We start from the raw sequence: 14,815 nt of genomic DNA on the forward strand, positions 1-14,815 counted from the left end.
GAACAGGAGGCAGGAGGTGGGGAACAGGAGGCAGGAGATGGGGAACAGGAGGCAGGAGGCAGGAGGCAGGAGGTGGGGAACAGGAGGCAGGAGGTGGGGAACAGGAGATGGGGAACAGGAGGCAGGAGGTGGGGAACAGGAGATGGGAACAGGAGGCAGGAGGTGGGGAACAGGAGATGGGGAACAGGAGGCGGGGAACAGGAGGCAGGAGGCGGGGAACAGGAGGCAGGAGGCGGGGAACAGGAGGCAGGATGCTGGGAACAGGAGGCAGGAGATGGGGAACAGGAGGCAGGAGATGGGGAACAGGAGGCAGGAGATGGGGAACAGGAGGCGGGGAACAGGAGGCAGGAGGCAGGAGGCAGGGAAGAGGAGGCAGGAGGCGGGGAACAGAATGCAGGATGTGGGGAACAGGAGGTGGGGAACAGGAGGCAGGAGGCGGGGAACAGGAGGCGGGGATCAGGAGGCAGGGAACAGGAGGCAGGAGGCGGGGAACAGGAGGCAGGAGGCGGGGAACAGGAGGCGGGGAAGAGGAGGCAGGAGACAGGGAACAGGAGGCAGGAGACGGGGAACAGGAGGCAGGAGATGGTGAACAGGAGACGGGGATCAGGAGGCAGGGAACAGGAGGCAGGAGGCGGGGAACAGGAGGCAGGAGGCGGGGAACAGGAGGCGGGGAAGAGGAGGCAGGAGATGGGGAACAGGAGGCAGGAGGCAGGAGACGGGGAACAGGAGGCGGGGAAGAGGAGGCAGGAGACAGGGAACAGGAGGCAGGAGACGGGGAACAGGAGGCAGGAGATGGTGAACAGGAGACGGGGAACAGGAGGCAGGAGGCGGGGAACAGGAGGTGGGGATCAGGAGGCAGGAGGCGGGGAACAGGAGGCAGGAGGCGGGGAACAGGAGGCAGGAGATGGGGGGAGGAGGGAGATTGGTGAGGAGCTCTGCCTGTTTAGATAACCTCTCTGCTGTTGCGAATGGCACAACACAATACCATACTGAAGAGCATCCCTACAACCTGGAGACAGAGAGAGCTCAGAGGACAGGAGAGAGAGGACAAAAGAAGACAGAAGAGAGAGGAGAGATGACAAAAGGGAGGGCAGAAGAGAAGAGAGAGGACAGAGGAGAGAGATGACAGAAGAGAGGTCAGGACAGAAGAGAAGAGAGAGGACAGAGGAGAGAGAGGACAGAAGAGAAGAGAAGAGAGGAAAGAGAAGATAGAGAAGAGAGAGGAGAGACTGTTAAAGAAACATTTCAAGTAGCTCTTAACATCCTGCAGTAGTGTCCATCTGTATTTGTGTCTGTATGTCTGGCCTCTTCTCACCATGACTCCAGCGATGCCAATCCCCACGTAGCAGATCATGTATAGCTTACTGTTGAAGAACTCCTTGATGCCCGCCTCACAGTCCTACACACACACACACACACACACACACACACACACACACACACACACACACACACACACACGGAAAAACATAGAAGTTGAAATGACCAAGCACAAGTTAGGTATGATGATGCCTAGCTAACTAACTACGGTCATAGTTTTGACCTTGGTGTCAGCGGGGGCCTCAGGACAAGGCCTCTGTGACATCCCACAGCAGTTCAGCTACAGAGGAGAGAGAGAGAGGAAGTCGCATTAAGATGACATCACAGGAAATCTTGAAAAGGTTTTGTTTTTGGTAGCAGAGCAGAGCTGTTCCCCTGATCGTTTTGTCACTTACAACTTGGTGGTAGGAGTGTTGGATCGTTGAGCTGCTGTTGCCGTCGTCGTCGTTGTAGGATTTAACGTAGTAGTTCTGGACATCTTCGATTATCTGTGAGAAAAGAATCAGACGATGTTTTTATTTTTTACTAAAAGAATGATAATAATTGTCTTGTGACAGGTGCGGTCACTCCTACACGACGCTCGTTCCTCAACCGATCACTGCAACCAGAGTCGTCACACGATCTGAAGACAGACAGTGGCCGTGCATCATGGGTAATTGACTGATCTACAAATAATAATGAGTACTTGTCAAGGTGATTTGTAGATCAGTCAGCAGTCGCCTGAAATGTCGAACAAATAATCTATGACTGACATTTTGAACCACAAACGGTGTCACCAGTTTGGGTAGGTAACATGGGTGTGGTGGAGTGGAGCATCATGGGTAACGTGTATGGTGGAGTGGAGCATCATGGGTACCTTGTCTTTATTGAGGAAGCCAAACACACCAGCAGCTACCTCCGCTCCAAAGATGATCAGCAGGCAGGCAAAGAACCGGAACACAAAGACCGGTTAGAGTTGACTTAGAGGATTCCTTCCCATGGCTTCCTGTCTGGCTGCAAAGAACTGGATTTAAAAATAAAAACAACGTTTGATTTATACAGCCTAAATGCAAAATGTTTAGGCATGTTGCTGATGTGTTATTGTAGAGAGATAACACATGGAGACAAACCAAAGATATCCCACATGCATCGGTATTGCGTCTTTCCCCGGCATTTTAAAACACTGAGGAATAAAGTGCCGTTGTAGATCATTTATATAGTCAGGTCCATTTAATTTGTATTAAAATAAATTCTAGCTTTGGACCCAAGGAAGAGTAGCTGCTGCCTTGGCAGGAACTAATGGGGATCCATAATAAACCCCAGGAAGAGTAGCTGCTGCCTTGGCAGGAACTAATGGGGATCCATAATAAACCCCAGGAAGAGTAGCTGCTGCCTTGGCAGGAACTAATGGGGATCCATAATAAACCCCAGGAAGAGTAGCTGCTGCCTTGGCAGGAACTAATGGGGATCCATAATAAACCCCAGGAAGAGTACCTGCTGCCTTGACAGGAACTAATGGGGATCCATAATAAACCCCAGGAAGAGTAGCTGCTGCCTTAGCAGGAACTAATGGGGATCCATAATAAACCCCAGGAAGAGTAGCTGATGCCTAGTTTTATCTGCACCATCACAGCAGCGTGAAAAAAAAAACATTCTTAGAACTTTGCTCTGTGCTTCTCCGAGCTCTTCCTATAATCTAGACCTACAGCCTAGTTTATGCTATGGATGATTTTATTGAGACCACCCTAGGACCATTTGATATTGCAACAGAGAATCAGAGATGAGGGGCAGCATTGAGGACACATGAGATACTATAATAATCAACAAATTCTCAAACCCTGAGAAAAATTACATTTATATCGATACTAAAATTACATAACCCTTCCCTAGACTAAATAAGAAAATTATAAAAACCCTGCCCCTGAATGAAATTGAAAAAGCATGACCCTCCTCCATTTTTCTATGGGTAACTATTATGTAAATTCTTCTCTCTTAGAGGATTCCTTTCAATGGTTTCTGATCTGGTTTCACCTTGAGTTCTTGGGAGTTAAGTCGAGATTGACAAAAATGATCGAGCTAGCCAACTTAATTCCTGCTGGGAAGTGAAGGCTGGTGAGTGTGTTCATGCGTTTGTGTCCACTTCTTGGGAGTTAAGTCGAGATCTGACTCGGGAAGTGAAGGCTGGTGAGTATGTTCATGCGTTTGCGTCCACTCACCGACCCCAGCAGACATTGGGACTCCCTGACGGCTCCGCAGCAGCCGAACAACCCCAGCAACATCACCAGACTGCCAGCTATGATCAGAATATACACACCTGGAGAGAAAGGGAGAGAGGGGAGAGCAAGCGAGCGGGTGAGGGGGAGAGAGAGAGCAAGCGAGCGAGCAGGTGAGGGGGAGAGAGAGAGAGCGGGTAAGGGAGAGAGAGAGAGGGTGAGGGAGAGAGCAAGCGAGCGAGCAGGTGAGGGAGAGAGAGAGCAAGCGGGTGAGGGAGAGCAGAAAAAGAACAGTAAATATCTGAACTGATCATAATTGAGCAAGTCTTCCTGCGAGGCTGTAGTTCCCAGCAGCGCCAGGAGAGAGGAGCAGATAAACAGGACCAACATAACAAACACTGTCCAACATAAGACCTAACGTACAGTTGTGGCCAAAAGTTTTGAGAATGACACAAATATTAATTTTCACAAAGTCTGCTGCTTCAGTGTCTTTACATATTTTTGTCAGATGTTACTATGGAATACTGAAGTATAATTACAAGCATTTCATAAGTGTCAAAGGCTTTTATTGACAATTACATGAAGTTGATGCAAAGAGTGAATATTTGCAGTGTTCACCCTTCTTTTTCAAGACCTCTGCAATCCACCCTGGCATGCTGTCAATTAACTTCTGGGCCACATCCTGACTGATGGCAGCCCATTCTTGCATAATCAATGCTTGGAGTTTGTCAGAATTGGTGGGTTTTTGTTTGTCCACCCGCCTCTTGAGGATTGACCACACGTTCAATGGGATTAAGGTCTGGGGAGTTACACCCTCTCCCCTCCCCTCCCCTCCCCTTCCCTCAACACTCACCTATACCCCCTCCCCCCTTCCCTCAACACTAACCTATACCCCCTCTTCCCTCAACACTAACCTATACCCTCTCTCCCTTTCCCTCAACACTAACCTATACCCTCTCTCCCCTTCCCTCAACACTAACCTATACCCTCTCTCTCCTCAACACTAACCTATACCCTCTCTCCCCTTCCCTCAACACTAACCTATACCCCCTCTCCCCTTCCCCCCTCTCCCCTTCCCTCAACACTAACCTATACCCCCTCTCCCCTTCCCTCAACACTAACCTATACCCTCTCTCCCCTTCCCTCAACACTAACCTATACCCTCTCTCCCCTTCCCTCAACACTAACCAATACCCCTCTCCCCTTCCCTCAACACTAACCTATACCCTCTCTCTCCCCTTCCCTCAACACTAACCTATACCCCCTCTCCCCTTCCCTCAACACTAACCTATACCCCCTCTCCCCTTCCCTCAACACTAACCTATACCCCCTCTCCCCTTCCCTCAACACTAACCTATACCCTCTCTCCCTCAACACTAACCTATACACCCTCTCCCCTCCCCTTCCCTCAACACTCACCTATACCCCCTCTCCCCTTCCCTCAACACTAACCTATACCCCCTCTTCCCTCAACACTAACCTATACCCCCTCTCCCTTCCCTCAACACTAACCTATACCCCCTCTCCCCTTCCCTCAACACTAACCTATACCCTCTCTCAACTTCCCTCAACACTAACCTATACCCTCTCTCCCTTTCCTCAACACTAACCTATACACTCTCTCCCTCTTCCCTCAACACTAACCTATACCCCCTCTCCCCTTCTCGCTCTCCCCTTCCCTCAACACTAACCTATATCCTCTCTCCCCTTCCCTCAACACTAACCTATACCCTCTCTCCCCTTCCCTCAAAACTAACCTATATCCTCTCTCCCCTTTCCTCAACACTAACCTATACCCTCTCTCACCTCAACACTAACCTATACCCCCTCTCCCCTTCCCTCAACACTAACCTATACCCCCTCTCCCCTTCCCTCAACACTAACCTATCCCCCTCTCCCCTTCCCTCAACACTAACCTATACCCTCTCTCTCCCCTTCCCTCAACACTAACCTATACCCCCTCTCCCCTTTCCTCAACACTTACCTATACCCCCTCTACCTTTCCCTCAACACTAACCTATACCCCCTCTCCCCTTCCCTCAACACTAACCTATACCCCTCTCCCCTCAACACTAAACTATACCACCTCTCCCCTTCCCTCAACACTAACCTATACCCTCTCTCCCCTTCCCTCAACACTAACCTATACCCTCTCTCCCCTCCCTCAACACTAACCTATACCCTCTCTCTCCCCTTCCCTCAACACTAACCTTTACCCCCTCTCCCCTTCCCTCAACACTAACCTATACCCTCTCCCCTTCCCTCAACACTAACCTATACCCCTCTCTCCTTCCCTCAACACTAACCTATACCCTCTCTCCCCTACCCTCAACACTAACCTATACCCCCTCTCTCCTTCCCTCAACACTAACCTATAACCTCTCTCTCCCCTCAACACTAACCTATACCCTCTCCCCTTCCCTCAACACTAACCTATACCCCTCTCCCATTCCCTCAACACTAACCTATACCCCCTCTCCCCTTCCCTCAACACTAACCTATACACTCTCTCTCCCCTCAACACTAACCTATACCCCCTCTCCACTTCCATCAACACTAACCTATACCCTCTCTCTCCCCTCAACACTAACCAATACCCCCTCTCTCCTTCCCTCAACACTAACCTAAACCCTCTCTCTCCCCTCAACACTAACCTATACCCTCTCCCCTTCCCTCAACACTCACCTATACCCCCTCCCCCTTCCCTCAACACTAACCTATACCCCCTCTTCCCTCAACACTAACCTATACCCTCTCTCCCTTTCCCTCAACACTAACCTATACCCTCTCTCCCCTTCCCTCAACACTAACCTATACCCTCTCCCTCCTTCCTGCAACACTAACCTATACCCTCTCCCCCTTCCCTCAACACTAACCTATACCCCTCTCCCCTTCCCCCTCTCCCCCTTCCCTCAACACTAACCTATACCCCCTCTCCCCTTCCCTCAACACTAACCTATACCCTCTCTCCCCTTCCCTCAACACTAACCTATACCCTCTCTCCCCTTCCCTCAACACTAACCAATACCCCCTCTCCCCTTCCCTCAACACTAACCTATACCCTCTCTCTCCCCTTCCCTCAACACTAACCTATCCCCCTCTCCCCTTCCCTCAACACTTACCTATACCCCCTCTACCCGTCCCTCAACACTAACCTATACCCCCTCTCCCCTTCTCTCAACACTAACCTATACCCTCTCTCCCCTCAACACTAACCTATACACCCTCTCCCCTCCCCTTCCCTCAACACTCACCTATACCCCTCTCCCCTTCCCTCAACACTAACCTATACCCCCTCTTCCCTCAACACTAACCTATACCCCCTCTCCCCTTCCCTCAACACTAACCTATACCCCCTCTCCCCTTCCCTCAACACTAACCTATACCCTCTCTCAACTTCCCTCAACACTAACCTATACCCTCTCTCCCTTTCCCTCAACACTAACCTATACACTCTCTCCTCTTCCCTCAACACTAACCTATACCCCCTCTCCCCTTCTCGCTCTCCCCTTCCCTCAACACTAACCTATATCCTCTCTCCCCTTCCCTCAACACTAACCTATACCCTCTCTCCCCTTCCCTCAAAACTAACCTATATCCTCTCTCCCCTTTCCTCAACACTAACCTATACCCTCTCTCACCTCAACACTAACCTATACCCCCTCTCCCCTTCCCTCAACACTAACCTATACCCCCTCTCCCCTTCCCTCAACACTAACCTATCCCCCCTCTCCCCTTCCCTCAACACTAACCTATACCCTCTCTCTCCCCTTCCCTCAACACTAACCTATACCCCTCTCCCCTTTCCTCAACACTTACCTATACCCCTCTACCTTTCCCTCAACACTAACCTATACCCCTCTCCCTTCCCTCAACACTAACCTATACCCCCTCTCCCCTCAACACTAAACTATACTACCTCTCCCCTTCCCTCAACACTAACCTATACCCTCTCTCCCCTTCCCTCAACACTAACCTATACCCTCTCTCCCCTCCCCTCAACACTAACCTATACCTTCTCTCTCCCCTTCCCTCAACACTAACCTTTATCCCCTCTCCCCTTCCCTCAACACTAACCTATACCCTCTCCCCTTCCCTCAACACTAACCTATACCCCTCTCTCCTTCCCTCAACACTAACCTATACCCTCTCTCCCCTACCCTCAACACTAACCTATACCCCCTCTCTCCTTCCCTCAACACTAACCAATACCCCCTCTCCCCTTCCCTCAACACTAACCTATACCCTCTCTCTCCCCTTCCCTCAACACTAACCTATACCCCCTCTCCCCTTCCCTCAACACTTACCTATACCCCCTCTACCCGTCCCTCAACACTAACCTATACCCCCTCTCCCCTTCTCTCAACACTAACCTATACCCTCTCTCCACTCAACACTAACCTATACACCCTCTCCCCTCCCCTTCCCTCAACACTCACCTATACCCCCTCTCCCCTTCCCTCAACACTAACCTATACCCCCTCTTCCATCAACACTAACCTATACCCCCTCTCCCCTTCCCTCAACACTAACCTATACCCCCTCTCCCCTTCCCTGAACACTAACCTATACCCTCTCTCAACTTCCCTCAACACTAACCTATACCCTCTCTCCCCTTCCCTCAACACTAACCTATACCCTCTCTCACCTTCCCTCAACACTAACCTATACCCCCTCTCCCCTTCTCGCTCTCCCCTTCCCTCAACACTAACCTATATCCTCTCTCCCCTTCCCTCAACACTAACCTATACCCTCTCTCCCCCTTCCCTCAAAACTAACCTATATCCTCTCTCCCATTTCCTCAACAATAACCTATACCCTCTCTCACCTCAACACTAACCTATACCCCCCTCTCCCTTCCCTCAACACTAACCTATACCCCCTCTCCCTTCCCTCAACACTAACCTATCCCCCTCTCCCCTTCCCTCAACACTAACCTATACCCTCTCTCTCCCCTTCCCTCAACACTAACCTACCCCCTCTCCCCTTCCCTCAACACTTACCTATACCCCCTCTACCTTTCCCTCAACACTAACCTATACCCCCTCTCCCCTTCCCTCAACACTAACCTATACCCCTCAACACTAAACTATACCACCTCTCCCCTTCCCTCAACACTAACCTATACCCTCTCTCCCCTTCCCTCAACACTAACCTATACCCTCTCTCCCTCCCCTCAACACTAACCTATACCTTCTCTCTCCCCTTCCCTCAACACTAACCTTTATCCCCTCTCCCCTTCCCTCAACACTAACCTATACCCTCTCCCCTTCCCTCAACACTAACCTATACCCCCTCTCTCTCCCCTCAACACTAACCTATACCCTCTCCCTTCCCTCAACACTAACCTCATCACCCTCTCCCCTTCCCTCAACACTAACCTATACCCTCTCTCTCCCCTTCCCTCAACACTAACCTATACCCTCTCTCCCCTTCCCTCAACACTAACCTATACCCCCTCTCCCCTTCCCTCAACACTAACCTATACCCTCTCTCCCCTTCCCTCAACACTAACCTATACCCCCTCTCCCCTTCCCCCCTCTCCCCTTCCCTCAACACTAACCTAACCCCCTCTCCCTTCTCTCAACACTAACCTATACCCTCTCTCCCCTCAACACTAACCTATACCCCTCTCCCTCCCCTTCCCTCAACACTCACCCTATACCCCCTCTCCCCTTCCCTCAACACTAACCTATACCCCCCTCTTCCCTCAACACTAACCTATACCCCCTCTCCCCTTCCCTCAACACTAACCTATACCCCCTCTCCCCTTCCCTCAACACTAACCTATACCCTCTCTCAACTTCCCTCAACACTAACCTATACCCTCTCTCCCCTTCCCTCAACACTAACCTATACACTCTCTCCCCTTCCCTCAACACTAACCTATACCCCCTCTCCCCTTCTCTCTCTCCCCTTCCCTCAACACTAACCTATACCCTCTCTCCCCTTCCCTCAACACTAACCTATACCCTCTCTCCCCTTCCCTCAACACTAACCTATATCCCTCTCTCCCCTTTCCCTCAACACTAACCTATACCCTCTCTCACCTCAACACTAACCTATACCCCCTCTCCCCTTCCCTCAACACTAACCTATACCCCCTCTCCCCTTCCCTCAACACTAACCTATCCCCCTCTCCCTTCCCTCAACACTAACCTATACCCTCTCTCCCCTTCCCTCAACACTAACCTATACCCCCTCTCCCCTTTCCTCAACACTTACCTATACCCCCTCTACCTTTCCCCTCAACACTAACCTATACCCCCTCTCCCCTTCCCTCAACACTAACCTATACCCCCTCTCCCTCAACACTAAACTATACCACCTCTCCCCTTCCCTCAACACTAACCTATACCCTCTCTCCCCTTCCCTCAACACTAACCTATACCCTCTCTCCCTCCCCTCAACACTAACCTATACCCTCTCTCTCCCCTTCCCTCAACACTAACCTATACCCCCTCTCCCCTTCCCTCAACACTAACCTATACCCTCTCCCCTTCCCTCAACACTAACCTATACCCCCTCTCTCCTTCCCTCAACACTAACCTATACCCTCTCTCCCCTACCCTCAACACTAACCTATACCCCCTCTCTCCTTCCCTCAACACTAACCTATACCCCTCTCCCCTTCCCTCAACACTAACCTATACCCTCTCTCTCCCCTTCCCTCAACACTAAACTTTACCCCCCTCTCCCCTTCCCTCAACACTTACCTATACCCCCTCTACCCGTCCCTCAACACTAACCTATACCCTCTCCCCTTCTCTCTCAACACTAACCTATACCCTCTCCCCACCAACACTAACCTATACACCCTCTCCCCTCCCCTTCCCTCAACACTCACCTATACCCCTCTCCCCTTCCCTCAACACTAACCTATACCCCCTCTTCCATCAACACTAACCTATACCCCTCTCCCCTTCCCTCAACACTAACCTATACCCCCTCTCCCCTTCCTGAACACTAACCTATACCCTCTCTCAACTTCCCTCAACACTAACCTATACCCTCTCTCCCCTTCCCTCAACACTAACCTATACCCTCTCTCACCTTCCCTCAACACTAACCTATACCCCCTCTCCCCTTCTCGCTCTCCCTTCCCTCAACACTAACCTATATCCTCTCTCCCCTTCCCTCAACACTAACCTATACCCTCTCTCCCCTTCCCTCAAAACTAACCTATATCCTCTCTCCCCCCATTTCCTCAACACTAACCTATACCCTCTCTCCCCTCAACACTAACCTATACCCCCTCTCCCCTTCCCTCAACACTAACCTATACCCCCTCTCCCCTTCCCTCAACACTAACCTATACCCCCTCTCCCCCTCCCTCAACACTAACCTATACCCTCTCTCTCCCCTTCCCTCAACACTAACCTATACCCCCTCTCCCCTTTCCTCAACACTCCTACCTATACCCCTCTACCTTTCCCTCAACACTAACCTATACCCCCTCTCCCCTTCCCTCAACACTAACCTATACCCCCTCAACACTAAACTATACCACCTCTCCCCTTCCTCAACACTAACCTATACCCTCTCTCCCCTTCCCTCAACACTAACCTATACCCTCTCTCCCTCCCTCAACACTAACCTATACCTTCTCTCTCCCTTCCCTCAACACTAACCTTTATCCCCTCTCCCTTCCCTCAACACTAACCTATACCCTCTCCCCTTCCCTCAACACTAACCTATACCCCTCTCTCCCTTCCCTCAACACTAACCTATACCCTCTCTCCCCTTCCCTCAACACTAACCTATACCCCCTCTCTCCTTCCCTCAACACTAACCTATAACCTCTCTCTCCCCTCAACACTAACCTATACCCTCTCCCCTTCCCTCAACACTAACCTATACCCCTCTCCCATTCCCTCAACACTAACCTATACCCCCCCTCTCCCCTTCCCTCAACACTAACCTATACACTCCTCTCCCCTCAACACTAACCTATACCCCCTCTCCCACTTCCATCAGCACTAACCTATACCCTCTCTCTCCTCAACACTAACCAACACCCCTCTCTCCTTCCCTCAATACTAACCTAAACCCTCTCTCTCCCCTCAACACTAACCTATACCCCTCTCCCCTTCCCTCAACACTAACCTATACCCCTCTCCCCTTCCCTCAACACTAACCTATACCCCCTCTCCCCTTCCCTCAACACTAACCTATACCCCCTCTCCCCTTCCCTCAACACTAACCTATACCCTCTCTCCCTTCCCTCAACACTAACCTATACCCCCTCTCCCCTTCCCCCTCTCCCCTTCCCTCAACACTAACCTATACCCTCTCCTCCCTTCCCTCAACACTAACCTATACCCCCTCTCCCTTCCCTCAACACTTACCTATACCCCCTCTACCCGTCCCTCAACACTAACCTATACCCCCTCTCCCTTCTCCTCAACACTAACCTATACCCTCTCTCCCCTCAACACTAACCTATACACCTCTCCCCTCCCTTCCCTCAACACTCACCTATACCCCCTCTCCCTTCCCTCAACACTAACCTATACCCCCTCTCCCTCAACACTAACCTATACCCCCTCTCCCCTTCCCTCAACACTAACCTATACCCCTCTCCCCCTTCCCTCAACACTAACCTATACCCTCTCTCAACTTCCCTCAACACTAACCTATACCCTCTCTCCCCTTCCCTCAACACTAACCTATACACTCTCCCCTCTTCCCTCAACACTAACCTATACCCCTCCTTCTCGCTCTCCCCTTCCCTCAACACTAACCTATACCCTCTCCCCTTCCCTCAACACTAACCTATACCCTCTCTCCCCTTCCCCTCAAAACTAACCTATATCCTCTCTCCCCTTTCCTCAACACTAACCTATACCCTCTCTCACCTCAACACTAACCTATACCCCCTCTCCCCTTCCCTCAACACTAACCTATACCCCCTCTCCCCTTCCCTCAACACTAACCTATCCCCCTCTCCCCTTCCCTCAACACTAACCTATACCCTCTCCTTCTCCCTTCCCTCAACACTAACCTATACCCCCTCTCCCCTTTCCTCAACACTTACCTATACCCCCTCTACCTTTCCCTCAACACTAACCTATACCCCCTCTCCCCTTCCCTCAACACTAACCTATACCCCCTCTCCCCTCAACACTAAACTATACCCCCTCTCCCCTTCCCTCAACACTAACCTATACCCTCTCCCCTTCCCTCAACACTAACCTATACCCTCTCTCCCCTCCCCTCAACACTAACCTATACCTTCTCTCTCCCCTTCCCTCAACACTAACCTTTATCCCCTCTCCCCTTCCCTCAACACTAACCTATACCCTCTCCCCTTCCCTCAACACTAACCTATACCCCCTCTCTCCTTCCCTCAACACTAACCTATACCCTCTCTCCCCTACCCTCAACACTAACCTATACCCCCTCTCTCCTTCCCTCAACACTAACCTATACCCCCCCTCTCCCCTTCCCTCAACACTAACCTATACCCTCTCTCCCCTTCCCTCAACACTAACCTATACCCCCTCTCCCCTTCCCTCAACACTTACCTATACCCCTCTACCCATCCCTCAACACTAACCTATACCCCTCTCCCCTTCTCTCAACACTAACCTATACCCTCTCTCCACTCAACACTAACCTATACACCCTCTCCCTCCCTTCCCTCAACACTCACCCTATACCCCTCTCCCCTTCCCTCAACACTAACCTATACCCCCTCTCCCCTTCCCTCAACACTAACCTATACCCTCTCTCAACTTCCCTCAACACTAACCTATACCCTCTCTCCCCTTCCCTCAACACTAACCTATACCCTCTCTCACCTTCCCTCAACACTAACCTATACCCCCTCTCCCCTTCTCGCTCTCCCCTTCCCTCAACACTAACCTATATCCTCTCTCCCCTTCCCTCAACACTAACCTATACCCTCTCTCCCCTTCCCTCAAAACTAACCTATATCCTCTCTCCCATTTCCTCAACACTAACCTATACCCTCTCTCACCTCAACACTAACCTATACCCCCTCTCCCCTTCCCTCAACACTAACCTATACCCCCTCTCCCCTTCCCTCAACACTAACCTATCCCCCCTCTCCCCTTCCCTCAGCACTAACCTATACCCTCTCTCTCACCTTCCCTCAACACTAACCTATACCCCCTCTCCCCTTTCCTCAACACTAACCTAACCCCCTCTACCTTTCCCTCAACACTAACCTATACCCCCTCTCCCCTTCCCTCAACACTAACCTATACCCCCTCAACCTCCACCTCTCCCCTTCCCTCAACACTAACCTATACCCTCTCTCCCCTTCCCTCAACACTAACCTATACCCTCTCTCCCTCCCTCAACACTAACCTATACCCTTTCTCTCCCCTTCCCTCAAGCACTAACCTATACCCCTCTCCCCTTCCCTCAACACTAACCTATACCCTCTCCCCTTCCCTCAACACTAACCTATACCCCCTCTCTCCCTTCCCTCAACACTAACCTATACCCTCTCTCCCCTACCCTCAACACTAACCTATACCCCCTCTCTCCTTCTCTCAACACTAACCTATACCCTCTCTCTCCCCTCAACACTAACCTATACCCTCTCCCCTTCCCTCAACACTAACCTATACCCCCTCTCCCATTCCCTCAACACTAACCTATACCCCCTCTCCCCTTCCCTCAACACTAACCTCTACCCTCTCTCTCCCCTCAACACTAACCTATACCCCCTCTCCACTTCCATCAACACTAACCTATACCCTCTCTCCCCTTCCCTCAACACTAACCAATACCCCCTCTCTCCTTCCCTCAACACTAACCTATACCCTCTCTCTCCCCTCAACACTAACCTATACCCTCTCCCCTTCCCTCAACACTAACCTATACCCCTCTCCCCTTCCCTCAACACTAACCTATACCCCCTCTCCCCTTCCCTCAACACTAACCTATACCCCTCTCCCCTTCCCTCAACACTAACCTATACCCTCTCTCTCCTTCCCTCAACACTAACCTATACCCCCTCTCCCCTTCCCTCAACACTAACCTATACCCTCTCTCCCCTTCCCTCAACACTAACCTATACCCTCTCCCCTTCCCTCAACACTAACCTATACCCTCTCTCCCCTTCCCTCAACACTAACCTATACCCCCTCTCCCCTTCCCTCAACACTAACCTATACCCCCTCTCCCCTTCCCTCAACACTAACCTATACCCTCTCCTCAACACTAACCTATACCCCCTCTCCCCTTCCCTCAACAATTACCTATACCCCTCTACCCTTCCCTCAACACTAACCTATACCCCCTCTCCCCTTCCCTCAACACTAACCTAT

This window comes from Salmo salar, chromosome ssa13, assembly GCF_905237065.1.
Source record: "Salmo salar chromosome ssa13, Ssal_v3.1, whole genome shotgun sequence".
NCBI classification, from domain to species: Eukaryota; Metazoa; Chordata; class Actinopteri; order Salmoniformes; family Salmonidae; genus Salmo; species Salmo salar.